Source organism: Muntiacus reevesi, chromosome 13, assembly GCF_963930625.1.
Source record: "Muntiacus reevesi chromosome 13, mMunRee1.1, whole genome shotgun sequence".
NCBI classification, from domain to species: domain Eukaryota; kingdom Metazoa; phylum Chordata; class Mammalia; order Artiodactyla; family Cervidae; genus Muntiacus; species Muntiacus reevesi.
Window position 1 is genome coordinate 22,818,712 of NC_089261.1, and position 27,543 is coordinate 22,846,254.

The 27,543-nt window shown below is 44.4% G+C and overlaps 1 protein-coding gene across 3 annotated transcripts in view; it reads left to right on the top strand.

Moving 5' to 3' along the window:
• The window catches only part of TMEM132B (transmembrane protein 132B), a 377,290-nt gene that overhangs the window by 122,568 nt on the left and 227,179 nt on the right, over positions 1-27,543 (top strand). The window lies entirely within an intron of this gene.

Genomic DNA, 27,543 nt, shown 5'->3' on the forward strand with positions numbered 1-27,543 from the left:
GTGATGTTTATTTCTTCAGTGGTATGTGTGCATTTATTGTTTCAAACAGTCTTTTGCATATCTTAAATATCACATCATACATTTAAAAATAGTTTGAGCACCCCAATGTACAATAACCAATACAATAGCCAATTGGAATGGAAGCTTTTCCAATACAGTGGAAGCAACCTAAATGTCAATCAACAGAGGAATGGATAAGATATGGTACATATATACAATGGAATATTACTCAGCCAAAAAAGGAATAAAATCAAGTCATTTATAGAGATGTGGATGGATCTAGAGATTGTCATACAGAATGAAGTGAGAACGAGAAAAACAAATATTGTGTAATATCTATTATCTGTGGAATCTAGAAGAATGGTACAGATGAACTTATTTGTAAAGCAGAAATAGAAACACAGGTATAGAGAACAAGTAGATGAATACCAAGGAGTTAAGTGGGGGAGGGATAAATTGGAAGATTGGGATTGGTATACATATACTCTTAGGTATAAAGTAGATAACTAATGAGATCTTACTGTATAGCACAGGGAACTCTACTCAGAGCTTTGTGAGATGGGAAGGAAATCCAAAAAAGAGGGGATGTATATGGATATGTGTGTATGTATATATATACACTATAACCAATTCACTCCACTGTGCAGCAGAAACTAACACAGCATTGTAAAGCAACTATACTCCCATAAAGTTGATTAAAAAATAGTTTGTCTTAGCAAAAATATGTAAAGCTAAAAAAAAAAATTCTGAAAGGCAATGGACTGAAAGTCCTTGGTTTTCTCCCTGGCACTGACTCTGAGTGTTCCCAGAAGTCATCAGTGAGAGCTTAGTTTCCCAGGTGAGTAGGGCAGAGAAGTGGTAGTAGAATCAGAAGAAGTAACTGGACTGTCCCAGTGACCTTGGATTAGAGCTGAGTCCTCTCTGTCAGTCTCCTCACCTGTAGAAAGGGTAGAATCAGCCCCTGTGACTGTACGCACAGGGTTGATGCAGGAGCTTTCTGCGGTGATGGTGCCTGTCGGGCATTTCACTCAGAGCTGGGTGCCATGAATGTGCAGGACGTAGTAGATGCTGTTAGTGATGACATGGGGGCAATCTGGTAGTGACATCTGTCACCCCATTGATTAATGGACTGATCTGGCTGGCTAAGCAGGTGTCCTCTTCCTTCCTCACCACTTCATGTCCATCCCTCCTGGAGCTGTGCACTCGGTTGAAGAGGACCACCTTCCCCAATAGAGGAGGGCCAGTCTTGGGTCAAGGGTAAACGAGTAGCTGCGCTCCCCTGCTAGAACCTCCGAACAAGCTCTTTAGGGTGACAGGTGGAGGGAAGAAGGAGGGAAAGTGATGAGGACATGCAACGCCGCCCCACCCCCCCAGGAGAGGCCCTCTGCTCTTTTAGCTCCAAATGCTTCCCTGTGAATGACTCTACTGTCTCAAGTTCAAAGCCCCATGAGGACCAGTTGGTTTTGACTCATGCTGCTGCCCAGCCTCTGTTCTGGTTGCACACACTGCTTCTTTTCTCTTGGCCACAGGCTGGCCCTGACCCTTCACAGATCCCACGGCTAATGCTGGCCTCAGATTAACCTCCCCATGCTGCTGAGGGGGCACTAACTGTGTGCTTCCCCTCGGGTCTGGGCTGTCCTCCTTCTTGCTGACCCTGGGTGATGGGGGCAGCCTGTCCACCCTCTGCTTGTGGATGAGCCTTTCTCTCTGACCCCCAGAGGACAGGAGTCTTCTCTGTTCAAATAGAGAGAGAGAACAGAGAGGGGCTTGCTCTTCAGGGGAGCAGTCAGATGCCCTAGGGCAAAGCCTTGCCAAGACAACAGCTTCTCTTTGTCACGAAAGCTGGATCAGTCTAGCTGGCCGCCTGTTGGGCACCAGGGTGTGGGATGCATTTTACAAGGTCACAGGGGATAGAGTTCATTGAGGATAGAGGAAACCTGCAAGCTAGAGAGGAGGAAGAGGAAGAAAAACCAAACCGCACCTTCCCATTGGCCCTGTGGAGGGACCTTCGAGGTCCTTGCCATTCTTTTGGACTCATAGTGCAGGGTTTGCATTGCATGGAAGGACACCGCCCAGGCTCACCTACTTTTTGTTAGAAGTAGGCAGAAAGCAGCCTTGTTAGTATTTGAATTTTCAGGCTGTTTGATACCAGGCAGTGTGGGTGGATTCGAAGTGTCAGCTGTTTATCAAAATCATCTGGAAATGCCAGCAACACACATTTGGGAAACTCAGACCCATCCCTCCTGGTGGAGATCAGAACTCTTGGCCCTTCCGGAAACTGAGCTTGTTGTTTAGCTTGTTGAGCATACTTCCAAGTCTTGACTGGACAGCCATGCTCCTTGTATTACCCCATTGCTTTCCTGTTTGCCTGGGATCTAGATCTGAGTCATTATGTCTTTGTGGGTGAAATCCTGTCTTCTCTAGTCCTCTGAGGAATGAGACACTCTACTTATTATCACAGAGGGCCCAGTTTAGTGATGGGCTCAGTTTTCTATGAAATGCCAAGAAACAGTTACCCCTGTGAGGGTACGTTTGGTTTCAAGAGACAGAAAGCATTAGACAGGGAAAAAAGGAATGTGTTGGCTCACACAGTTGAAAAGCTTCAGGTATGGCTTGATCCAGCAGTTAACATATTGTTATCAGGACCTAGTATCTCTCCTTATCTTGGATTTCCCTTGAGGATTAGCTTATTCTATGCATCCATATAGATAAGATGACCTCTCAGTAAAAGCCAGAGGGAATAAAGAGTTCTTGCCAAATATTTCAAATAGAAGTCCTGTGCCTCATCGTCACTGACCTGGCTGGGTCTCTGACTGGCCAGACCTGGGTCAAGTACCATTCCTGGAGATGAGAGTGGAACTGCAGCTACCTGAAATACCAGGACGGAGGAGGCGATGGCGACCACCCCAGTGCTCTGCCTGGAGAATCCCGGGGACGGAGGAGCCTGGTGGGCTGCGGTCCATGGGTCGCTAAGGGTCAGACACGACTGAGCGACCTCACTTTCACTTTTCACTTTCATGCATTGGGGAAGGCAATGGCAACCCACTCCAGCATTCTTGCCTGGAGAATCCCAGGGATGGTGGAGCCTGGTGGACTGCCATCTATGGGGTCGCACAGAGTCGGACATGACTGATGTGACTTAGCAGCGGCAGCAGCAAAATACCAAGAGGGGGAGAAGATTGTTCCCAAAGGAAAGCTGGAATGCAGTTACCGGAAGGGGGTAAATAATCATGCAGAGTGGTTAGCTAACCCACACCATCCACAGGGATACAGAAGGACTACCTATCTCAGGCAGCACAGCTCATTGTTTCTGATAAAGACATGGCCTTCCTTTGCAGTGTCTCCAAGTCCTGAACTAAGCCTGCAGCCTTTGTTTGGAGTGTTGGCTTGAATCCTGGCGTTCTCTCAGAGCCCCTTGTTGGAACTGTATCAACAATGGCCCAGTCAGTGAGGTAGTCTAACCCAGCAACCTCATTCATACGGGAATCAGAGAGGAAACAGGAGTGGAGAGAATTTGCTGGCCTGCATTAAATTTAGATTTATTCTGCTGGAGCTAATTGTAATCTTTATTTGGTCCCAAGTGATTCATTCTTATCGTTCTTATTATAGTGGAGAAAATTAATTTTTATTCTGCTGTAAAGGTGGCTGTAATAATCTGGGTTCAGGGAGGGGGATTACTTTAATAAGATTTGCCAGTAGGTTTTGAAACAGTCAGCTTTTGTGAACGTGGAGCAGGCCTGTTGGCGGAGAGGATGCGAGGGGGGTCCAGGTGGGAAATCCTGGGTAAACTCAGCTAGGAAAAGGAATAGGTTTGTTTGCTCTGTAAAGAGTGCCGGTGTCCTTTCATTCTTTAAGTACAGGGGAAGTTCTGAGGGGGTGGGAATCTAAGCAGATCTCAGGGTCTTTGACTGACTTAAATGGAAGCAAATGCATTTACCCCAGTCCTGAGCCTGCTCATAAGACAAAGGAAAATGCCCTCAGAAAATGCCCTGGTCCTCTATTCGGGGATTGCCAGCATTTGAAAGCACGTACCCTCCTGGTATAGACTGCAGATGGTGACTGCAGCCATGAAATTGAAAGACGCTTGCTCCTTGGAAGAAAAGCTATGACCAATCTAGACAGCATATTAAAAAGCAGAGATATTACTTTGCCAACAAAGGTCCATCTAGTCAAAGCTATGGTTTTTCCAGTAGTCATGTATGAATGTGAAAGTTGGACTGTGAAGAAAGCTGAGAGCCGAAGGATTGATGCTTTTGAACTGTGTTGTTGGAGAAGACTCTTGAGAGTCCCTTGGACTGCAAGGAGATCCAACCAGTCCATCCTAAAGGAGATCAGTCCTGAATGTTCATTGGAAGGACTGATGCTGAAGCTGAAACTCCAATACTTGGGCCACCTGATTTAAAGAGCTGACTCATTTGAAAAGACCCTGATGCTGGGAAAGATTGAAGGCAGGAGGAGAAGGGGACGACAGAGGATGAGATGGTTAGATGGCATCACCAACTCAATGGACATGAGTTTGAGTAAACTCTGGGAGTTGGTGATGGACAGGGAGGCCTGGCGTGCTGTGGTTCATGGGGTCTCAAAGAGTTGGATGTGACTGAGCGACTGAACTGAACTGAATTGACTGACCATCCTGGTGCACGGGAGCAGGTGTCACAGGGTCAACATCTCTCATGTGAAATTCCAATTCCTCAAAGCTCTGAAAACTGAAATGCTTTGGGTAAATTTTTAGCAGAGTCATTTGGTGGCAAAACCTCACCTGAGCTCATTTATGACTTATACCATGAGAATGAGTTTTCTTATCTTTGACTTTGGAACCATTGTTGGCTTTCTTATTTTATAAAATTTATTTGGCTGTGCCAGGTCCTAGTTTTTGGATGCGGGATCTAGTTCCCTGACCAGGGATTGAAGTTGGGCCCCCTGCATTGGGAGCTCAGAGGCTTAACCACTGGACCATCAGGGAAGTCTGGGAACCATTGTTGGTTTGATGAAAGAATGCTGCTCCAGATCCCACTAAAGATGTTACTATTATAATATGCAGTATATGCAATGGATTGCTTCCCTGTGTCAGAAAAGTTAGAAAGCAAGATTTCTGGAAAAGAGGTGTTGGGTCTCCATGAATGTCAGATTTGTCAGATTTTAGGGAGAGAAATCAGAGTTCCTGATTTTTATGTGAAATTTCTCAGTTTCTATAGAGTAGTTTCAGATTCAGATTTTAAAATATGTTTTGAAGACAGAAAAAGATACTTGATGCTATTAGTCATTGGGGAAATGTAGATTAAAACTGGAATGAGGGGGGGCTTCCCTGGTGGTGCAGTGGTTCACTTCGCCTTCCAGTACAGAAGGTGTGGATCTGATCCATGGTGGAGGAGCTAAGATCCCACATACTTTGGGGCCAAAAAACCAAAACATAAAACAGAAGCAATACTGCAATAAATTCAGTAGAGACTTTAAAAATTGTCTGCATCAAAAAATCTTTAAAAAAAAATGTAATGAGAACAACAGGATGGCCAAAATACAAAAGGCTGATGATATCAAGTGTCGACAACAATGTAGAGAAACTGGACTCCTGTTGATGGAAATGTAAAATGGTGCAGTTGCTTTGGGAAGTAGTTTGGCTGTTTCTTGGAAAGTGAATTGAAACGGACACCTACCCTATGACTCAGCAATTCCACCCTTAGGTATCTAACCTAATAGAAATGAAAGACTTGTTTATAAATATTCTTAACAGCTTTATTCATCATTGCCCTCAGCTGGAAATGGCCCAAATGTCCATCAACTAGTGAATGCATGAACACACTACGGCGTATTCATACAATAGAATAAAAAGGAATCACCCACTGATTCATAAACAATGTGGGTGACTTTCAAATAATCATGCTGAGTAAAAGGACCCAGACCCACAAGTATGCATATGGTATGACTATATATGATATGAATTTCTAGAAAAGGCAAAACTATAGAGTCAGACAGCAGATCCGTAGTTGCCTGGGGCCATGAGTGGGGGTGGGCATCACCTACATACCAGCATGGGGAACTTTTAGGGGCAATGGCAGGGTTCTAAAACTGGATCGTGGTGATGATTACACACCTGTACAGATTCACATCAAACTGTACACTTAAAATGGGTACATCTTATGGTATGTAAACGACTATTCAATAGGACTATTAAAATCTGTGAAGACAGAATAGATTCATATGCCTGAAATTTCAAAAAATATACAAATGATGATAATGAAAAAAAGTGATGATACTATAATGAAAAAAATCTTGACTGCCCAGCAGCGATCCAGTTTTCTTTTGCATAGGCAACCAGGGTTCTTAGCTTCTCCCCAGTGTGTTCAGAGAGCTTTATGCATGGAAAAGCACATAAATATATCTTTCCATATGTATATATAGTTTGTTTTCCCCTCTCGAATACTAGTAAACCGCAGACACTATTTTGTACCTAGTTATTTTCACTTAACATGCAATATGTCTTGGAGATCTTTTTCTAACTTAAAAAGCTGCATTTTTTCACATCCTGTAATTTCATTTCATGGTATGGCTGTCACAGCACTGATGCAGCCACTCTTTCATCGATGAACACTTGACTGGTTTCCAGGCTTCGGCCCTTTACAGAAATGCTCGGCCAAATTACTTCACCCTATGGTGTCCCTCAGCTTCCTCATCTCTCAGTGGAGCTCCTGGTCTCACCTGCTTACCTCCCAGAAGCATGACGAGGAAATGAACTAATCTATAGAAAGTGCTTAAACAGTACCTAGCACACAGAAACTCGAGGTAAAGTGTTATAAAGATTGTTTCCAAGAGGAAACTTGCACGTCTGTCATTTCACCTGTGTGTAGGTGTATTAGGATAAATTCTGGGAAGGCCAGTTACTCACCCAAAGGATACATGCAGATGAATTTTGGATGGATTTTGTCAAATGATCAATTTTACACCTTTGAGTGATGAATGAGATTGTGTCCGCAGAGACTCACCAAACCACAGTAGATCTGATCTTTTGGATTTTTGTCAGCTGGAGGTAAGCGGTGGCATCTCCCGGTTTGGGAAGGAAAAGACCCCAACTTCAATGGGGTTCAATCAAAATTTCTCTGACCCACTGGCATAGACAGTTATCTACCGTAAATACAAAACAAGTCTTTCCACTGACATAGTTAGGAAACAGGGGAGGACATCATAGCCTGTGACACCAGTTCCATCACGTTTATGATTTTTGCAAATTGAATAAGGAATACAGATGACTTTTCAGGACACAGCTGCCATGTCCTGGGAACATATGCGTAAGGTACAAACACAAACACATGAAACTCAGAGGAAAGCCGACAAGAAAGCATTTGAATTCTCAACAAAACATGACCGTTCTGAGGCACCGTAAAATGCGTGGTTATGTGAGAGGCATTCATAGTCCAGGCAGGAGGAGAATGACATGAAATGCACACAGTTTTTGGAGACGGGTGATTTTCCGGTTCAGACCGGCTTGTGTTGGATTTGACTGTTTGGAAGAAGTTGCCACATTGGAGAAATGATTGGAAAGTAATCTGTTGGTCAATGTATTTATCCATTAAACATTCAAAGAATGATTATTTGAATCTATGGATCGTTGGCATTGGAAAGTCGCTGATCAGAGATGTGACATTTTTGCAAAGAATTCCAGAAACACAGGGCCTCAGATATCTCACTGGAAGCTGGCTCATTTTTATGGTGCAAGGAGATGCTCACTTCCTGTGTGTTGTTTTTAAAAGGACTCTCTGTTTTCCGCTTCCAGCTTTTTAGTTGGAACTTTCTAGCTGCCTGTCTCTGGTGGCAGTTTCTCCTCTTCCTACACAAGTCGTGGAACCTCACAGGATGCCACGGATTCAAGATGTGTGTGCGTGCAAGGAGTCCTCCAATTTGAGACAGAGGCTTGACCCAGAAGCTCAGGGTCTCTGAGGACCAAGTTTCTGGCTGACTTCCGGTTTGCTTTCTGTGGGCTGGAACTTATGCCCAGGAGCTCTGAGCTCCCTGCTTAGTGCAGAAACATCTGTCTGCAGCCCTGGGACTCTTATGCTCACACCACACTCTTCCTGGGAAGAGGAGAGGTGTCTCTGGGGAGCCTCTGCGCAGGTCTGGAGAACTTGTATCTCTGCAGTTTATATCCCAATGGCCTGGTTTGGGTTACATGCCCATTGATGACCAAAGCGCCAAAGTTTTTCCTTAAAGGGAGAGAAAAGAAACAGATATTGGGGAGACAACAAATGCTTAAAAAATAAGGAAAAGACTCCCAAGAGTCCAGCAGTGGGCCAGTCCCTGTACCTTTGGACTTCAGGAGACTTGATTTGGGATCTGTTTACTGCTCTGGGGAGAATGACTCTTTCTTTGAGTGATTGGTCTTGGGCTCAACAATCTTTATTTCAGTACTTCAGATTCTGCTGAAAAAGCTACTCGCCCTCTTCATTGACCTGTTTCCAATAAAGAAGGCATGAGCTCAGGATGGAGCACACTCTGACATTCCGTTGTCATAGCAACCTGGGTGGTAAATATCAGCTTGATGCTATTTAAAGTGGGGAGTGGTGATGGCAGGAATTAGGAACTGGGGGGCATTTGAGTAAAGCTGGAGATTTGGTACTCTAGTCCCAGCTCCAGATTCTACAGGAGATATTCAGGGGGATGTCTGAGCAGACAGTAGTACTTTTGTCTGCACCAGGGACGTCCAAGGGCATGATGGGTTAGACATACCAGAAGGTGGTCTCGGACCAGACTCAAGGGGAGGGACCTCTAACTCCTAGTCTGATCCTCCTTTTTCTGACCATATTTCTCCAAAGAGTTGTCTGTTTTCGGTGCTTCCCTTCCTCGTGTTCTGCCTGCTCCTCACCTCCATCATTCTGCTTCTTGCCACTGCATCTCCACTGAAACTCTACTGAGTTCATCCAACCTGTTGTCAAATGCTTGGGCTCTTCTCAGGGAAGGATCCCTCCTTCTCAGAAGTCTTCCTAGCACTCTGGTAGTTGTTCTTTTAAAAAATATTTATTTATATTTATTTATTTATTTGGCTGTGCCAGGTCTTAGTTATGGCATGCAGGATCTAGTTCCCCCACGAGGGACCGAGCCCAGGCTTCCTGTGTTGGGAGCTCGGAATCTTAGCCACTGGACCCCAGGGAAGTACCCCACTGATGTCTTTTCTGATAACATAGACATCCATCTCTCCCCTGCTCCACGTTGTGAGTGCCCCTCGGAGCTTTCTCTTCAAGGTTCCTTGCCAGAGCCCCCCACATTAGGGTGTCACTTCCCACTCTGTGGGTGTCTCTTTGGGCTGCTTCCCCAAGTGACTGCACTTGCCACCACCTTTCTGACAGCATCCACATCCCTCCCTCGGTCAGAGTCCTTCTGAGCTGTGGCTGCAGCGTCTAATGCATGACTTCGTGGGCATTTCTACCAGGTGGGCCCACTTGTCTCTCAGACTCACTATGCCCCAAGTAGAGTGCATCCCTCTCCCCCAGGGATGCTCTCCCTGGTCTCCGTGGCTATTGCACTCTTTTGCCTGAGCCTCAGCCCAGCACAACTCTTAATTCTTTCTTCTCCCCTCCCACCATAGCTAGGTAATCCCCCAATCCTCTCAAAATCTCTTGAACCTTTTCTCCATCCTACTGGCCCTTTCTGTAGTAGAGAGCATAGAGACTTTGAGGGAGCTGGAGCTGATAAACCAAAAGATATGACCATGAGATGACCAGCACCACGATAGAGGCAACACTTTCCCTGGGGAGATGGGCAATAGCCGGGGGTGAGGAGGGGGGGTGCTCATGTGTCCAGAGCTCAGTGGGAGGTCAGGGAACTCCCAAGGACCGTAACACCTGCGGATCTTTTATTGTCCAGGGGTTTCCTTATGGAAGGTAGCAGATGCTGAGTGCCTGGGCTATGCAAAACAAGCAGAATCTAAATGGCCATAAAACCATGGTTATTTGGGCTACATTTAAAGCAGTTGCATATGTAAAAAATTGAGTTTGGCATCAGCAGTCTTTGGGCTAATGGTCCTAGCTGAGTTCTCAAGAAATAAACAGTGTGGGGGTGGGTTAGCAGATAGGAGCCTTCTTTGGTCCATTTGTATAACGAGGTCACTACCTTTTAATGACTTGGACCTTTGTGTCTGTCTCTGTCTTGGTCATTCCTGCTTCCAGTCCATTCTCCATCATCCCAGGGCGATGGCTTACCAACCGCATTGTGGAGTGCCATGTTCCCATGATGTCAGCCACTTAAGAGGCTTCCCGTTACCCCTGGGATGCAGTCCAGGCATTATTAATGGGCCCCCACCTGGCCCTGTGTGACCTGGACCTTCCCTCGTCTCCAGTCTGTCTGCTTCTGCCTCCCCCTCCCTCACACCTGCTGCAGCAGTGCTCTGTCCCCCACCTTTGGTCCTTTGTCCATCTTGCTGTCTTCCTCCCAGACCCTCTTTCAACCCCTTGACCTGGTTCATTCCATTGTTCTCTGTCCCCTCTTCATTCACATGGCTTCTCTGTGCATGGAAATCCCTCTTCTTTCCCCTATAAACATGCCACCCACTGGCTTTTATTCAATATGCCCTAATTGCATCTGCAAAGACCTTATTTTAAATGAAAGTCACTTTTAAAAGAAATATTTATTTTTATTTGGCTGCGTTGGGTCTTAGTTGTGGCATGCAGGATCCTCATTGCATGATGTGGGCTCTTTTGTTGGGACACACGTACTGTCTCGTTGTGTTGCTCAGGCTCCAGCAGACTTCAGTAGTTTCTCCGCGGCATGTGGGATCTTGGTTTTCCACTCAGGGATGGAACCCATGTCCCCTGCATCGCAAGGCGAATTCATAATCACTGGACCACCAGGGAAGTCCCTTAGTTCACATTTTGAGGTTCCAAGTGGACATGGGGTTTTGGTGGATGCTGTTGAATCCACTGCAGGTCCCATCTGCTTTGGTTCCATCAAGACTGCATTAGGGGACTTCCCTGGTGGTCCAGTGGCTAAGGCTTCGCTTTCCAGTGCAGGGAGTGTGAGCTTGATCCTTGCTTGGTGAGCTATGATCCCACATGCCTCGGGGCCACAAAACCAAGACATGAAACAGAAACAATATTGTAATAAGTTCGATAAAGACTTTAAAAATAGTCTGCATCAAAAAAATCTTAAAAAAATATTGTATTAGAAGCCCCTCCTCTGTCACGACTCTTGTTTTTCATTATGGGAATGACTTTTTTATGTTCATATCCCCAGCTAGACAAAATTTCATGGAGCAGGGCGTCGTTGGTCCACTGTCCGCCCCTCCCCTCAGTGCTTGGCACAGGACTGGCCTGTGATAAGCACTGAGTGAATGTGTGATGATGGGTGGTCACATGGACTGAATGTGATAGTATCAGGAGGTGGATTGTGGGCAGGTGATCAGTTTTAGCCGAGGTCACGAGGGTGAAGCCCCCTTGGTGGGATAAGTGCTCTTGAAAAGAGAGGAACAGGGAATTCCCTGACAGTCTGGTGACTGTGGCTGCATGCTGTCATTGCCAACGGCTTTACTTCAGTCCCTGGTTAAAGAACTAAGATCCCACAGGCTGTGTGGCATGGCTTAAAAAAAAAAACAAAAAGAGAGGAGGAGACACGCGCACTCCCTCTCTCTGCCATGTGGGGATATGGGGAGAGGCTAGTCATCTCTAAGCAAGGAAGCGGGCTCTCACCAGATATCAAATTGGCCAACACCTTGATTTTGGGCCCCGCAGTTCCAGAACTCTGAGAAAATAAATGTCTCTTGTTTACGCCACCCTATGGCATTTCATGATAGCAACACTAAGGTAGTGGGTATGCCTGATCCATCCCATCTGATGCCCACAAACTCCTAGGATCATCCTCCTGTCTCCTTTTCCCCCACGTTCCTCCCGGGGGCTGGGGTGCTCACCACGGTGACCAGATGGCTGAAAAATGGGCTGATTATCCAGTCAAGGTCACTTGCTCTGGAACCCAGGTTCCTCCCCTACTCCTTGGCTTTAGGGGGGCTTCAAGGAAGCCAGGAACGTGAGCAGGACCTGAGTGGCCTCTGGTTGGATGTACAGCAGGTGACAGGCTGTGTTTTCCCCATGGGGACGGTTCCCTAATAGATATTTCAGTGCTGGGTGGTCTCGTCCCCATGTCACTGTCACCACGCAGGCTGAATCCATCAATGTTGGGATCGGCGTTTTCACATCTTCCCCTGCTCGGGTCTCCCAGCTCTCAGGTGGGCACTGAGAGGGAAGTACATGGATAGTTTCTGAGTCAGAGGCTGGAGAGATTTCCTCCTGGAGCAAGTAGAACTGAAAAAGAGGGAAGAAAAGCCTTTTCATAAAACTGCCAGAATTTCCCTGGAAGGATGTGAATGATTCAGACAAAAATCATTTCTTTTCCTCTTTGTGATTTCTCAGGGTGAAACTCGTGGACAAAGGCAAGGGAGAGAAAAGATCATGGGGTCAGCCTGGAGCTCTGCTTGGCTCGCTGTCTTTGTAGATCAGTGGTCTTTGGAGCCAGTTTGTGGCGGGGAAAAGCTGGCAGTGTCTCTGGGGGTCTGCGGTGCCTCCTCCCTCCTGGGTGTACCTTCAGGTCCTTCCAGAGCACAGGGACCCTAGTTGTGCCGGATACTTCTCCCCTTCCCCTCACCACTTTGCTGCCTGTGGTCCCCTTTGTCCCAGGCTGAGGTCTGGGGCAGGGGCGACCCCCTTTCTCACTTAAGCCCATCAGAGTTGGGGTTTCTGTTGCCTGCCAACAAAGAATCTGGTCCCAGAGAGTCATCGTGCTTTGCCTAATAGTTTTCCACCAGAAAGCAGCAATGAGTCTTGGTTAAAGTCTCCAAATCGCTGGCAATCAAACCACATTGCCCATTTCAGCCATGGAAATGGGGAACCAACCACTTGCTTCTTGCAGCGTAGGAACAGCCTCGGCCACTAGGTGGCAGTGTTGCAGCGCACGAGGCCCCTGTTTCTGCAGAGGCGACCAGGGGCAGGAGAGAGAGCCCTGGGTCAGGGGCAGCCGGTGTTGGGGGGCGCGGGGGTGGACCCAGTGCCGGAGCGGGGGTGTCCTGGGTTGGGTGCAGGCACCCACGCCGCAGGGAGCTACCTCCTCCTTCAGAAATGCTGTCCTCTGTGTTCCTTCATTTCCAGGATGACTGCCCAACACAGAATAGACTCAGAATTAAACGAGAAAAAAAGGACTGAGGGATTTTTGGTTTTGGTTTTACCAAGGCTCCCCAGGGTTGTTGTCGGTTTTACCTATGACAGGGGTTCATGGCACAACCCCTGGGGCCAGTGTGGGGTGGAAGTTCCTTTCTTACTTTTTAAAATGAAGACTTTATTTTTGAGAGCAGTGTAGGTTCACAGTGAAGTTAAGAGGTATGGAGATTTCGCATGCACTCCCTGTGGCCCCCCCCACCCCCCCACGCACAGGTCCCTCTGCACTTCACTCCCCTCACCACCCACCAGAGGAAGTTTCTATTTCTTTCTTTGTGTTCTTTGCGGGTTTTATTCTGGGTCATAGGATCAGTCAGAAGCAATAATGGAGCCCTTCTTTGCTTTGGTGAAGGGAGGTGATAGTCTGGGCATCAGCTGTCATGGAATCAGACAGAGGAGACATGTTTTGGGAGCCAGTGAAGAATAGCAGTCAGAGCCTGGACTCTGGAGCCCAATCCTGGCTCCACCCGTCACATGCTGTGTGACCTTAGGCATGTTTCTTAACCTCTCTGTGTCTTCATTTTTTCAATCAATAAAATGGACATAATAATATTACTTATATAATTATATAATAATAATGATAGCAATCTGAAAATATCTTATCTCATAGGATCGGGTAAAGAGCTGATTTAAATAAAGCAGAATGGTGACTGGCACATAGTAGGCACTCGACAGTTCCTAGTTATTACTACTATTTTAAAAACTATTTTATTTGTTTATTTAGTTGACTGTGTTGTGTCTTGGTTGTGGATTGCAGGCTTCTCTTTAGATGTGGCCAGAGGGATTAGTTGCCCCACAGCATGTGAGAACTTAATTCCCTGACCAGGAATCAAAGCCATGTCCCCTGAATTGGAAAGCTGATTCTTAACCACTGAAGCACCACTGAAGACCCTATAACTACTATTATTTTGTTCACTGGATCCTATTGATGATAAACTTGTGATAATTCCCAATCAATATTGATGTCTTCTTTCTCAAATTTGGCAGCACACATAACTCATATCAGACAAGTTAACAATACATCTTTTATCTTCTTTTATTATCAGTTTTTTAAGTGTAGATATATTTTCTCTTCTCAGTTATAATTTTTAGTTCCCCCAAAGCAGGCTGTGTCTCTGCTTGTCTATTTTGGCCACAACTCTGCACTCCTTGCATTTTAGGCTACCTTGACTTACCTGATTATCTGGAGAAATGAATTCAGACAGAAAATACTCTTACTTTTTTATCCTTTTGACTGTGCTGCAAGGCATGTGGGATCTTATTAATAGTTTCCCAACCAGGTTCCTGTAGAGGAAGCATAGAGTCTTAACCACTGGACTTCCAGGGAAGTCCCACTCTTACTTATTTTTGTGGTAGGTGAAAAGAAATTTTCAAGTAGTTGAATAGCCTAAAGAATAGTAGCAGGGATGTTGAAGGCATCTGAGCTCATGCTGTTTAAACTCTTAAGCCTTAAACAACAGTCTTAAAGATTTCCTAAAGTAGATTTTCTAGGCAACAACTACAAAGACTACAGTAGCTGCCCAACTACAACTGGGCCATCTTTGTTTCCCTTCCTGTAGTTTACTTCGTGTGTTTCTTTTTGGCATATAGCACTATGAGTTTTTGACAAATATATATAGTCATGTAACCAACACAACAATCAGGATACAGAACAGTTCTATCACCCCATTCCTAATCCTTTGTTTTGAATTTTTGTAGTGAAACAGTTAAATCTCAGCCTCTGATCCCTGGCAATCTCTGCTCTGTTCCTCATGCCTCCAGTTCTGATTTTACTAGACTGTCACGCATATGGAATCATATAGTAGGTAGCTCTTTGAGGCTGCCTTCTTTTTGGTGGCAAAATGCATTTGAGATTTATCCATATTGTGTGGATATCCATCATTTGCTTTATTGGATAGATGGAAACAACTATCCATCAAGTTGTTTCCCGTTCAATGGCTGCACCACCAGATATATATTTATCCCTTCACCCGTTGAAGGATATTTGTGAAGTTGTGTGTGGATGATGTTGTTTAAATGCTGATTCCAGCCAGACCTGGAGGTAGCTTCCCTCTCCAACCACGACTGCCATTAAATGCCCATTTTGTTCAGACTTGCGTGGTGTGGGTTTTCTCTGAATTGAAGGAATCATTTTTGTTATCAACAATGGCCAGAAGATGAGAAGGGCTAGTCTGAACTAGTGAGACGTGCAAAGCAAGGACTCTCCACATATGACATTCTTAGTAACGCAGTCACACAATAGCAAGTCACGTTACTGGGTCCCCTCAAGGTGCTGCATCCCTGATGGGCAGCAGGAAGTGACACCTTCTTTGACACAGAGTAAAAATGAATCTTGGGGGGATGAAGTGACTTGTCTTGGAGCGTAAATTGAGCTGATGGCAGACATGGGACTCCAGCCCAGGTGTCTTCTGCCTTTTGTAAGCCTCAGCTGCCTCCCCTATCAGAGAGTGGCAGAGCTGTCAGGGTTACTTAGTGAATTTCCCTCTCTTATTTAAACAATCTCCAAGGTGTCCAATTTAGAATAAATATAAATGGAAATTAGAACAAGGTCATCAACATTTCCTACTGTTTTAACAGCTGACGGTGCCTATAGGAGGTCAAAATTACTGTCACTAAGATCTATATAATCCGTTTAATAACGCTCTTTCTACATCTGGTGCCCCATGGAAACCTCTCACGTTGGCTTAACAGCTCTTCGCTTTGTTTCTCTGACTGCCTGTATTTCCTCGCTAATGAAAGCACAGCTTACCTTAAGGAAGAGATGTGAAATTTTGTTCCAACTTTTGCGTACGGACAGGATCACAGCTGTCCAGGTTGTTAGCCTATATAGTGTTGTATTAGTTAGGTGTCACTAGCTGCTGTAATAAATAAAACCCTAGCAGTGGTTTAATACGTTGTAAGATTTGTTCTTGGTCCCATCTAATGTGGGTGCTATATTTGGCAGGTGGCTCTCCTCCAGGTGGAGACTCAGGGGTCCAGGCTCACTTCCAGCTTCTGGCTGCTCTGCCATGACCTGGAGTCTCAGGGTCCCCTGCTTCTCACTGGTTGAAGATAAAAGATACCAATTTTGGCTTCAAAGCAGGACAGGCTGTTACTTCATTGGTCAGAGCTAGTCACATGGCCATGCCAGGGTGACAGAAGAGGCTGGGAAGTCCCTGACTGAGCAGTCATATGCAATACAATGGATAGAAAGTTTCTGCTGTTTTGTTTGTTTGATTTGAGTGAAGAATGGTAAATCCCTCATTTATTTTAGGGCACACAGGATGGAACAAGCGCAGGGAGCCGGGATGTGCTACCCGGCAGTTGCCAATGGCCTCGGGCAGTTGTTTTGGTGGTGTTTTTTGACAGGTAGCCATCCATCTCTCCCACAGACATGATGGCTTGTCAACATGAAGGCCAGTCTTCCTTTACCCCACACTCAAATGTCCAATGTCTGTTCAATGCTGTCCTCCCCTGCTTGGCTAGTTTCAGCTTCTTGCAGACAAAGCCTATTCACCCTCACAGTCATGCATGCATTTGGGGAAAGCAAAATGGCTCAGGATAACTTTCAGAGACTGACAATCATTTTCCATCCCTCTGTATCTTTGATCTCTCTGTCTCTCTCTAAAGTCAGCCAGGTCCAGCCATTTCCACTTGTAGTTCTGTTAGTTGTGCTTATTTCTGTCATTCTATTGGATTGGCCAGCATGTTTGAGTTTTTCCGTTAAACCCAAATGAACTTGGCCAACCCAATACATACCCCATGCCTCTGCTCCTTGAGTTAATCAAATTTCAACAGCAGCGGCTTTCTCTACAAAAGAGGAGAATTTAGCTGACACTTCTTACTTTCATTTCTTACCAGTTAACGTTGTATTTTGCTGAAAGTCACAGAAACCCCTGGTCTCCTTAGCTTGTCAATGACCATCTTCCTTCTGTGTCTTCACATGGTTGTCCCTCTGTGTGGTGGTGGTGTTGTTTAGTCACTACCAAGTTGTGTCTGATTCTTTTGTGACTCCATGGACTGTCGCCCTCCAGGCTCCTCTGTCCATGGGATTTCCCAGGTGAGAATACTGGAGTGGGTTGCCGTGCCCGCCTCCCGGGGGTCTTCCCGACTCAGGGATCCATCCCGGGTCTCCTGCATTGTGGGCAGACTCTACCATCTGAGCCACTAGGGAAGCTACACTTTTCCTATAATAGTGGAGTTTCTGTAGAGATGTGAGCAAATGAGTGTGCTTGGTCTGTCACCTGAAATCAAATTCCATATCTTTCTTTTTAAGGGAAAAAATGTCAGTATTTCTCTTAGATTAAATAAGCAAGAAGACGTGTTCATCTTAGAAAACTTGAAAACACATAGAAAATATGACAGAGTCTGGGTTTTGGGCAATTGGATGCAATGAATCTAAAGTGAATCTAAAGATAAAAAGTAGGTAAGACGAGCTGATAGAATTTTGATAAAGAAGAGTAATCTCTTGATATTCGTTTGCTAGGGCTACCATAACAAAGTACTACAGATTGCATGACTTAAAACAATGGACGTTTATTCTCACAGTTCTAGAGGCTGGAGGGCCAAGATCCAGGTGTGGGTAGGGTTGGTGTCTCCTGAGGCCTCTCTCCTTGGTGTGCAGATGGCTGTCTTCTCCCTATATCCTCACGTGGTTGCCCCTCTGTGCGTGTCTGTGTCCTAATCTCTTTTTCTAAGGACCAGCCATAATAGACGAGGGCCCACCCTAACGACCTCATTTTAACTTAACTACCCCTTTAAAACCTCTGTCCCTAAATGCAGTCATGTTATTTTTTCAACTAAAGAACCACTAAACTGTGAATCAAATAAAATACTTCTGACTGATTCAGCATATGCTTGTTATTCAACTACAATCAGATCCTCATTTTACATTGAACCCCAAAAGAAACTTCAGACGGATTCAAGAATTCAGTCTAATACTTAAAATTTGTAAGAGGGTAGATCTTAAATTTCCTCACCAACAAAAATATCAAGTGGATTCACATATGTTGGTGGGTCTGAGTCAATGGATACGGGCATTAGCTAGATTGTGGTGACTAGTTCACAGCGTAAGTCATCAAATTCTACACCTTGAATATGTAAAACTTTCAATTGTCAAAAATACCCCAATAAAGAAAGAATTAAATGTGGGAGTTTCCTGGCAGTCCAGTGGTTAAGACTCAGCCTTCCAGTGTAGGGGGTGAGAGCTCCTGGTTAGAGAGCTAGGATCCCACATGCCTCGTGGCCAAAAAAACCAAAACATAAAACAGAAGCAGTGTTGTAACAAATTCAATAAAGATCAAAATACCAAAAAAGAAAAAAAAAATCTCATTGTTAAAAAAAAAAGCTTTTCAGAGAAGAATTAAGTGTAAAAATGTAGACACATACATGTATCTAAATAAACCCGTCCATGGAAACATACAGGTGAATATATGTTTGATACTGGGATGCTGGGGAGGAATTTTTTTTTTCTGGCATAAAAGCAGTGGTGGGCATCATGAAAAAAAAGATCCATATTCTTCATTATGTTTTTTAGAAGTTATTTACTTATTTTGACTGCGCTGAATCTTCAGTGTTGCTCATGGGCTTTCTCTAGTTGCGGCGACAGGGGCTACTCTCTAGTTGCGGTGTTCAGGCTACTCATTGTGATGGCTCCTCTTGTCGCAGAGCACCAGCTCTAGGGTGCATAGGCTAGGGGTGGTGGTGCTTGGGCTTAGTTGCCCCACGGCAGGCATGTGAGATCTTAGTTCCCAGGCCAGGGATCAAACCTGTGTCCTTGGCATTGGCAGATGAATTCTTAACCACTGTACCCCCAGGGAAGTCCTTCATTATGTTTTAAGTGTCATACACTGGGCTTTGATGGTCTGCATAGAATATTTGTGCCCCCCGATCTTGCTAGAGAATATAGTCTTGAGACTTCTGCTCTCCATTGGCTGGTTTAGTAAGAAAGTAATTTCATGGAGGAGAGTGTGAAGGGCAGCGTTCTCTAGGATCTCACTCTGGATTTTATTCTTCCAGTCAAGCTGGACCTTCTGAGAGGTATCAGGTGTCTTGGCTCACACTCCGTTGTCTTCTGAAGAATTGCCTTTGCCTGATGGCCCTTTGTCTTAACCCCACCTCGTCTGCACAGCACCAGAGGGAGCCTGCTAATAAGCTCACTCTTTGTAGGGATGCTGCTGTGTCCCTTGGGGCATTACCACGGGAGGGATTTCCCTCAGAGCCAGGAAAAGCTTTGCTCCTTGCTTTCATCTTATGAACGGTGTCCAACTAGTGACTTCATCTTGTGTTTTGAGAGCTGGGCAATTCAGAGGCACATTTGCAGTCTCTTTAGTTATTGCCGAAGCTCTTACAATGTAGTTTGCTTGCTAAGCTTTCAACTGGCAGCAGAACACAGTGGCTAAAGGCACAAACTCTACTCTCTGCCTGGAGCTTGAACAGCTTGGATCCAGTAACTCTCTCTGCCTCTTTCTAGCTCTGGGATCTTAGGCAAGTCTCTTAACCTCCCCAAGCCTCAGTTTTCCCATGTATGTTGTTGTTCAGTTGCTCAGTCCCGTCCGACTCTTTGCGACCCCATGGACTGCAGCATGCCAGGCTTCCCTATCCTTTACCGTCTCTTGGAGTTTGCTGAAATTCATGTCCATTGAGTCAGTGATGCCATCCAACCATCTCATCCTCTGTCGTCCCCTTCTCCTCCTGCCTTCAATCTTTCCCAGCACCAGGGTCTTTTCTAATGAGGCAGCTCTTCCCATCAGGTGGCCAAAATATTGGAGGAGCTTCAGCATCAGTCCTTCCAATGAATATTCAGGGTTGATTTCCTTGCTGTCCAAGAGACGCTCAAGAGTCTTCTCCAGCACCACAGTTTGAAGCCATCAGTTCTTCAGCACTTAGCCTTTTTTATTGTTCAGCTCTCATATACATAGATGACCATTGGAAAAATCATAGCTTTGACTATACTAATCTTTGTAGGCAAAGTAATGCTTTGTAGGCAAAGTAATGTTCCCATCCATGAGTGGGACTAATAATAAAATCCTCATAATCAAAAAATTGTGAAGATGAAAGTTGTTAATATCCTTGAAATGCTTAGATTAGTGCTTGGTATATCATAAAGATTATGTATAAATGTTGACTGTGATAACGGGTCTCCTCTCATTACCCTTACCTCTCTATATTTTATTTTTTTTTTATTATCACTGTAAGATATGGTTATGCTGTGCTGTACTCAGTTGCTCAGTTGTGTCTGACTCTGCAACCCCATGGACTGTAGCCCACCAGGCTCCTCTGTCCATGGGATTTTCCAGACAAGAGTACTGGAGTGAGTTGCCATTTCCTACTCTAGGGGATCTTCCCGACCCCGGGTTCAGACCCGAGTTTCTTGCACCTCCTGAACTGGTGGGTGGATTCTTGCCCACTGTGCCACCTGGGAAGCCATATCTAATCCTTAATGGATTTGCTGGTATATGACCTAAGACTTATATGACCCTCAAGGTGATGAATGACTATTCATTTTTGAGTACCAACACCTCTCTACTTTTTGAAAGCTCACTTTATGCCAGTTTACTTTATGCCACCTCACTTTATGAAAGACCTACATTAGTACCATTTTTCACTAATCTGAAAGATATCTAAAGAGGATTTTCCCTTTTACAAAAAAAGATGAAAAGAGTGATGATAGTGTTCAGTATTGGTTTGCAGTGAGGAAGGGTGGAGGGTGGCACACAGCCAGGTTCCTTCCCCGGAAACTACACTCAGCATCACCATACTTCTCTCAGCCAGTTGTCTCCTGTTAGTCTCTGCTAATGCTGGCAGGGGAAGAGGTGTGAGGAGGCAGATGCTAGAGAAGACTGTAAGGATGGAGCTGGGAGAAGGGACTTACTCCTTCCTGTCCACTTCCTGTCTGCTTCCTGTCCGCTTCCTGTCCACTTCCTGTCTGCTTCCTGTCCACTTACTATCTGCTTCCTGTCCACGTCCTGTCTGCCTCCTGTTTCTCCCCTGCTCCTAGTCTGCTTTTTTTTTTTTTTTTTTTTAAAGAGGTTACTTTATGTATTTATCTTTGTTTTATCTTTGGCTGTATTGGGTCCTTTTGATGCAGTGCACAGGTTCTTCATTGCTGGGCATGGGCTTTCTCTAGTTTCAGTGACCGGCGGCTACTCCAGCGGCACCGTGCCTGCTTCTCTGTGTGGTGGTTCCTCCTGTTGTGGAGCATGGGCTCTACAGTGCAGGCCCAAAGGTTGTGGCCCACAGGCTTAGTTGCCCTGCGGCATGTGGGATCTTAGTTCCCCAACCAGGGCTTGAGCCTGTGTACCGTGCGTTAGCAGGTAGGTTCTTAACCACGAGACCACCAGGCAAGTCCCTCTGGTCTGTTTATCAGCTTCTTGCCCGTATTAATGACTCATGTTGGCCATTCAGGGCTCCCCAGCTTGAGATCTGAGAAGAATCTTGGGATGAAGGCAAGCATCCCTCCCTCCTGCCTGATGACCTGGTGTCCTCACACTTTTCTGTCTGTATGAGCTCTCCTTCTCTTTCAGCTGTGTGAATTTTATCTGGTTGAGAGAGACAAACTCAAGTTTCCCCGTCTTACTTTTATATGGGTGACTTTTGAATTGGATAGTTAGGTTTTTGCTACCTTTTCTGAGTTATGTGGTGTGTGACTTGTGTTTCAGATGCAGAGGTGGGAAAGCATGTGGTCCCTGGGGTACAACTAGGGGATGCAGTTTGGGATGGCAGTAGACTGAATGGGGATGTATAATAAATTCCACCATGGCTGGTTGTTAATGACTAAATAAGCACATGCAATTCTCCTCCTTAATCTGAGAGCATTTGGTCTGACTTGCTGCACTGGCTTCTCCTCCTAAGGCTTTAGGTCATGTGACATGGTTTACAGGTAGCAAGGCTCAGCCATATTTACTGCTACCATACCTTAAAGGTATGGATTACTGGCTGCTTTGCCAGCAGCTGTGTGATGCTCTGGGCCAACTGTATCTATATTCCTGCTCTACCTGGAAATCCAGGCTGATACCTGGGGTAGGAGACAGTCACCTGTGACTGCAGAGTGATGAAAACCTCACTAAGTCTGTAAAGATTTTGTCCATGAACTTGGCCCTGTGAGCCTTGAGCTCCAGCTTCTTTGCTGACCTTCCCATGGCTAACTCTTTGGCTTCATTGTAGAACCACCAGACTAGTTGGCCCTGGGACAGTACAGAAAAGTGGAAAATCTCTGAAATTGGACAGAACTGGTTTCAACCTTAACTTCGACCATGTTCAAACTGTTTAATTTCTCTGTGCCTCAGTTCCACCATTTTCCAAAAGGGACAAAGACTATTCATCTCACAACTATTGTGATAATCAATGGATGTAGCAGTTGTATATGGCCAGGCTAGCACATCGCCGGTGTTCTGTAAATGCTATTTCTCCTTTAAGTGATGTTTTTTTCCCTCCATGTGAAAATTGAAGCTCTTTGCTTGGCAAACCTAGCAACCAACTTAGTGACCACAAGGATGTGATATCTGAGAGGAAATGAATGGAGTGATAATGTGATGGGCCAATGATTTGTTAATATTAATGGTATCTATTAACAACCCTGGGAGGAAGCCAAAGAAAGGCTCAGAAGGAACACAGAGAGATTTAGTCTCTTAAGCATTAAGCCAAGGCACTCTTAATTGATGGACATGCACTCAGCACATATTTGTTTAGTTTCTTCTGCTAGATCCTGGATATGCAGCCATAAATTGGGTGACGAAGTCTCTGCTCTCATGAGCTTGAATTTTGATAGAGAGACTTGATAGAAAATAAGTCAACAAGTAAAAACACAAAGGCTAATTTCAGATGGTAAGAGTGACCTTGAAGAAATATAACAGGATGGAGTGAATAGTGACTGGATATATTTGTCAGACTCTAGCTGAGAAAACAGAAGCCACACTAGTTATTTCCATAGAGGGAATTTAATCAAGGGAATCAGTTAGTCATGTGATGGAAGATCTGTGAAACAAGTCGGGCATGGTAAATACCTTCTGGGAATGGTAAAGTAATCCAGAAATTAATTATAGCAGGAAGCTGTTACCAATTGGACTGAAGGGATAAAGTGGGGAAATTGGATTATCAGAACCCAGAAAGCTGAAACCATCTAGTAAGTATTAGAACTACTGCCTAAGAGAGCTATATTCGTGGTGGGAGCTCTTATGGGCTGGACAGTCTCTGCCAGTAAATACTGGGAGATAAGGGGGAGAAATATCTCCCATGCTCTATCTTCTACCAGAGCATCCCATTGACTGATGGTATCCAGAAGCCAGGGAGCAAAGGAGCTTGGGAAATGTAGTTCTCTATGATGCAGAGAAGAGCAGAGGTAGGGCTGGAGTGCTTGATCAGAGAAACCATTCCTGAGTTGAGAAATTCTGTTGGGAGGGAGTCTGCTCTACTCATAGGTGAGTGATGGACTTCCCCAGCAGGTGCAGAAGTTCACAGAGGAAAACACACAAACATCACGGAGATAGACCGGAAAGCATGAGTATAAAGGATCTCCTACTTCTTTCCTCTGCCTCAGAAACAATATCCACTGCACTGTTCTGAACCGATATGAATGCTCCCAAAGGCTTCCTTATAGCTCCTGGTCTCCAGGACCATGGAGGCGGGGTACCCAGATGGTGGCAGTAAATTACCACCTATTCATCAGGACTACCCTTTGATAGATCAGTGAGCAGTTTCACTTGCTGATGGTTTTCAAAGATGTGGCCCATCTGGTCCACTGCAAAGAGAGCCTTTTATTTCTGGCTGTCCATGTTGTTTTGTGGAAATTAGAAGAGACTCAGCTGCAGAAATGTCACAGGCCTTGACCCTCAGGTGGGTTACCAGGAGCCACAGGACTGTTAATAAGCTTCCATGCAGGACTGGTAATGGTAGCAAAAAAGTTTGTGAGTCTGTGGGTTGCATTATCTTATGGCTATAGGTTCCTCCAGTCCTGACCAAGGCACATGCCCGGGAGTATTTTTTTGTGTGCCAAGCACAGCAGTGATGTCCATCCATGCACTTTGGGTCACAGAGTCCCTACTGGGATTCCTAACACTATGGAAGTTGCTTCATTCTGGATGTTGTTTCCTTCCACCTGAAGTTCTTTTTGGGACTTCCCCGGAGCCATCTGTGATTCTGAACATCCTTTAATCACAGAGCATCTGTCTGGAGCACCTTGTTCTCTTGAAGAACCTGGACTTGATTCTCTTTTTGGCTCATAAGGAAGGAGGGCAGTTATGGGAAGTGCTTTGCAGTTGGGCCAAACCAAAACTTTCTCATTTTCTGCTCTCAGCACCCACCTCATTCAGTCGGGTGGTGAAAAGCCCTCTAGGAAATCAGCAGACCGAATAGGATCTCATTTCACATCCAGATCTCCGGCCACACGGTCTGCCTGCCAATGGGAAGAATGGGGCCACTATACGATGTTAGGGGACTGAAGGGAGGCATGTTAGCTTCTCAGATCCTGGATGTTTTTCTAAGGACAAAGTCTCATGGCTCCATAAAATGCTCCTAAATTCGCATATCATATTTTGTTGCAATCTAGTTTGAGGACAAAAATGAGGATCTGGCAGTCGATGTTTATGGTTTTCCATAGATGCCTTCAGACAAAATTTGTATTGCATTTTGCTTGAGTTATGGTAGGACAGGATTGTAAACTAACACTGCTATGTTGGATGAAATACAAGCTTTGGCTGTAATAAAGAAGAGAGAAAGCACAGTTTCAAATTTTTTATAAATCAACTTTTGAGAGACAGAAAATATCGATATAAATGATAATGGAAAAAAACTAATCCACAATGGAAACAGAACATATTAAAATTTGCATTTATTTTAATTTCCTTTTCCCTATCTGTAAATAAGCTGGAATTTAAATCTTGCCTTAGACTTCCCATAGATTTTATGGGAAGGTAAAATTGGAGTCTCTTTCCAAATCTGGTCAGCTGTGTGCCCACCCATATCTACTGAAGGATATTGTCAGGCTGTGGAAGACAGATTTCCCTCATTGCCAGCTGATTTATGGGCAAATTCACCAAGAATTTAACTTCCTAGTTTGGAGTGGGGAAATAAACCAACCAAAAAATAATTTAAATTTCATCTGAGATGGTCTTTCTGCATTGCTTGTCATTGTCAAAATACAAATTGCCCCTTGGTGGCGGCAACAACTAAAACTTTCCTTTGGTTGAAACTCATTTTTCAGAGTCATCTCTTCCTCCTCCATCTTTGATCTGAATCCCACCCAATCTATGGGATGCATTCTGGAGGAAATCCAGGTCTGGGCAAATGCATCATATACATATTTATGTATGTCTATATGTTGTGTACATACAATATTTACTACTTAAAATATATTTTAAACAGATTTGGGATCGGGTAAATCAAGATTTGATGATTGCTTTTTGTAGAAGGAAATGGCAACCCACTCCAGTATTCTTGCCTGGAGAATCCCATGGACGGAGGAGCCTGGTGGGCTACAGTCCATGGGGTCGCAAAGAGTTGGATACGACTGAGCGACTTCACTTTTCACTGAAGATGTAAGCATTTTCTGACGACACTACATATTTGTTGAGACTGTGGTTTTGGTGATCTCGTAACATCTCACGTAGAGTCAGATTTTCATCATTTATATGATCACTGCCCTCATGATGAGTTGTTAGGTTGTTCCTGCATGTTGCAGCTATAAATCATACTTGTGATGACGCTTGCACATGAATCCCCTTCTTGATCTCTTATTTCCTTCACGTGAATTCCTAGGTAGAGAATTACCGGGATGGTCATTTTGAAGGGTCTGAATGTTCACTTATTTTGGGGGGCTATGCCATGAAGTTTGTGGGATCTTAGTTCCCCAACTAGGGTTAAACTTGTGCACCTTGCATTGGAAGCATGGAGTCTTAGCCACTGGACCAGCAACGAAGTCCTATTCACTTTTATAATTGCATTGTGTAGGTTAGCCATGCTTTTCTTCAAAATCTGACCACTCCTTGGGGGCAGAAACCACATCCGTCTTGCCCCTGTGACTTCCATATAAGGGCTGGGAACATAGTAAGTGAGTAGTAAATATATTTAGATAGGTAATTGGAGAAATGAATAAAAAATAACTTGTCCTCTAGTAATTAATCTGACCCAGGACTGGCCATATTGATGACACTTGAGAACTTACTTTCTTCTTCTTTTATACCCCCACAACTTTACTGAGATATCATTGATCTATACAAAGTATATTTAAGGTGTACAATTTGATGTTTTGATATATGTAAACATTGTGAAGTGATCACCATAATCAAACTAATTAACATATCTATTACCTCTACCTGATTATCATTCTCAGTGTTTGTGTGTATTGAAAAGATTTAATCTAAGATCCATTCTCTTAGCAAATTACAATGTACAATACAGGATTGTTAGCTATATCACATTGCTGTGTATTAGCTCTCTAGAATGCATTTGTCTTGTATAACTTAAACTTTGTACCCTTTAAGCCCCATCCTGCCTCATTCCTCTCTCTCCCCAGCCTCTGACAACCACCATCCTACTCTCTGCTTCTACAAATCTGACTATTTTAGATTCTGCATGTAAGTGAGATGGTGCAGAGAACTTGCCTTCTGAACACCTTCTTGGAGAAAGGATGCGTCAGCTCTGACATGATTGTGTCTGCTTCACAATCTCCTAATTGCAATTTTATCATCCTGTAGGAAAGGAGAGCTCACCAAGGACAGCCCTGAAAAGGCCCAAAATTATTTCAGTCAATAGAAAGCTGTATTTTGCAGAATTTGTAACAGCTACAGAAAAAAATGTTACCAGGACTTGGAGTCAATGGAGTATTTATTTGCTTTTTATCCTCTGATGATGCTGCATTTTAAACACTGCTGCCTGCTTTATTTCTTCTTGCTCTGGTTGGAAGCTGGGCTCCAGGGGCAGAGGTTTGTTTCAGGGCAAGGAAAAATCTTTGTCTGTTGGTAGCTTAATTTGCTGACCCTGGTTCCTGGTGGGCTGTCTTCACTTTGAAAAATTTTCTTGGGTCTTTGCTTTCTGTGTTTCACCATTTGAAAGAAACACACACACACACACACATATACATATATGCATGCACGTGTATACATGTTTTTGTATATTTATATGTATTTTAATTAACAAGGTAACACACGGTTATTGTGATAAATTTTAAGAAAGTAGAAACATTAGCGATAAAATTAAAAAACCCTTTTTGGATTCTGTAGATACCATACATAAATATATGTACATGTACATATATACCTAAAAAATCATGCAAATAGAATCCTAAAAAGTTACCCAAATAGGATCATATGAGTTATGATTATAACTGTTTATGTTTAATGACATATTGTGACTTTTTTTTCAGATATACTGATACAGTTGTACT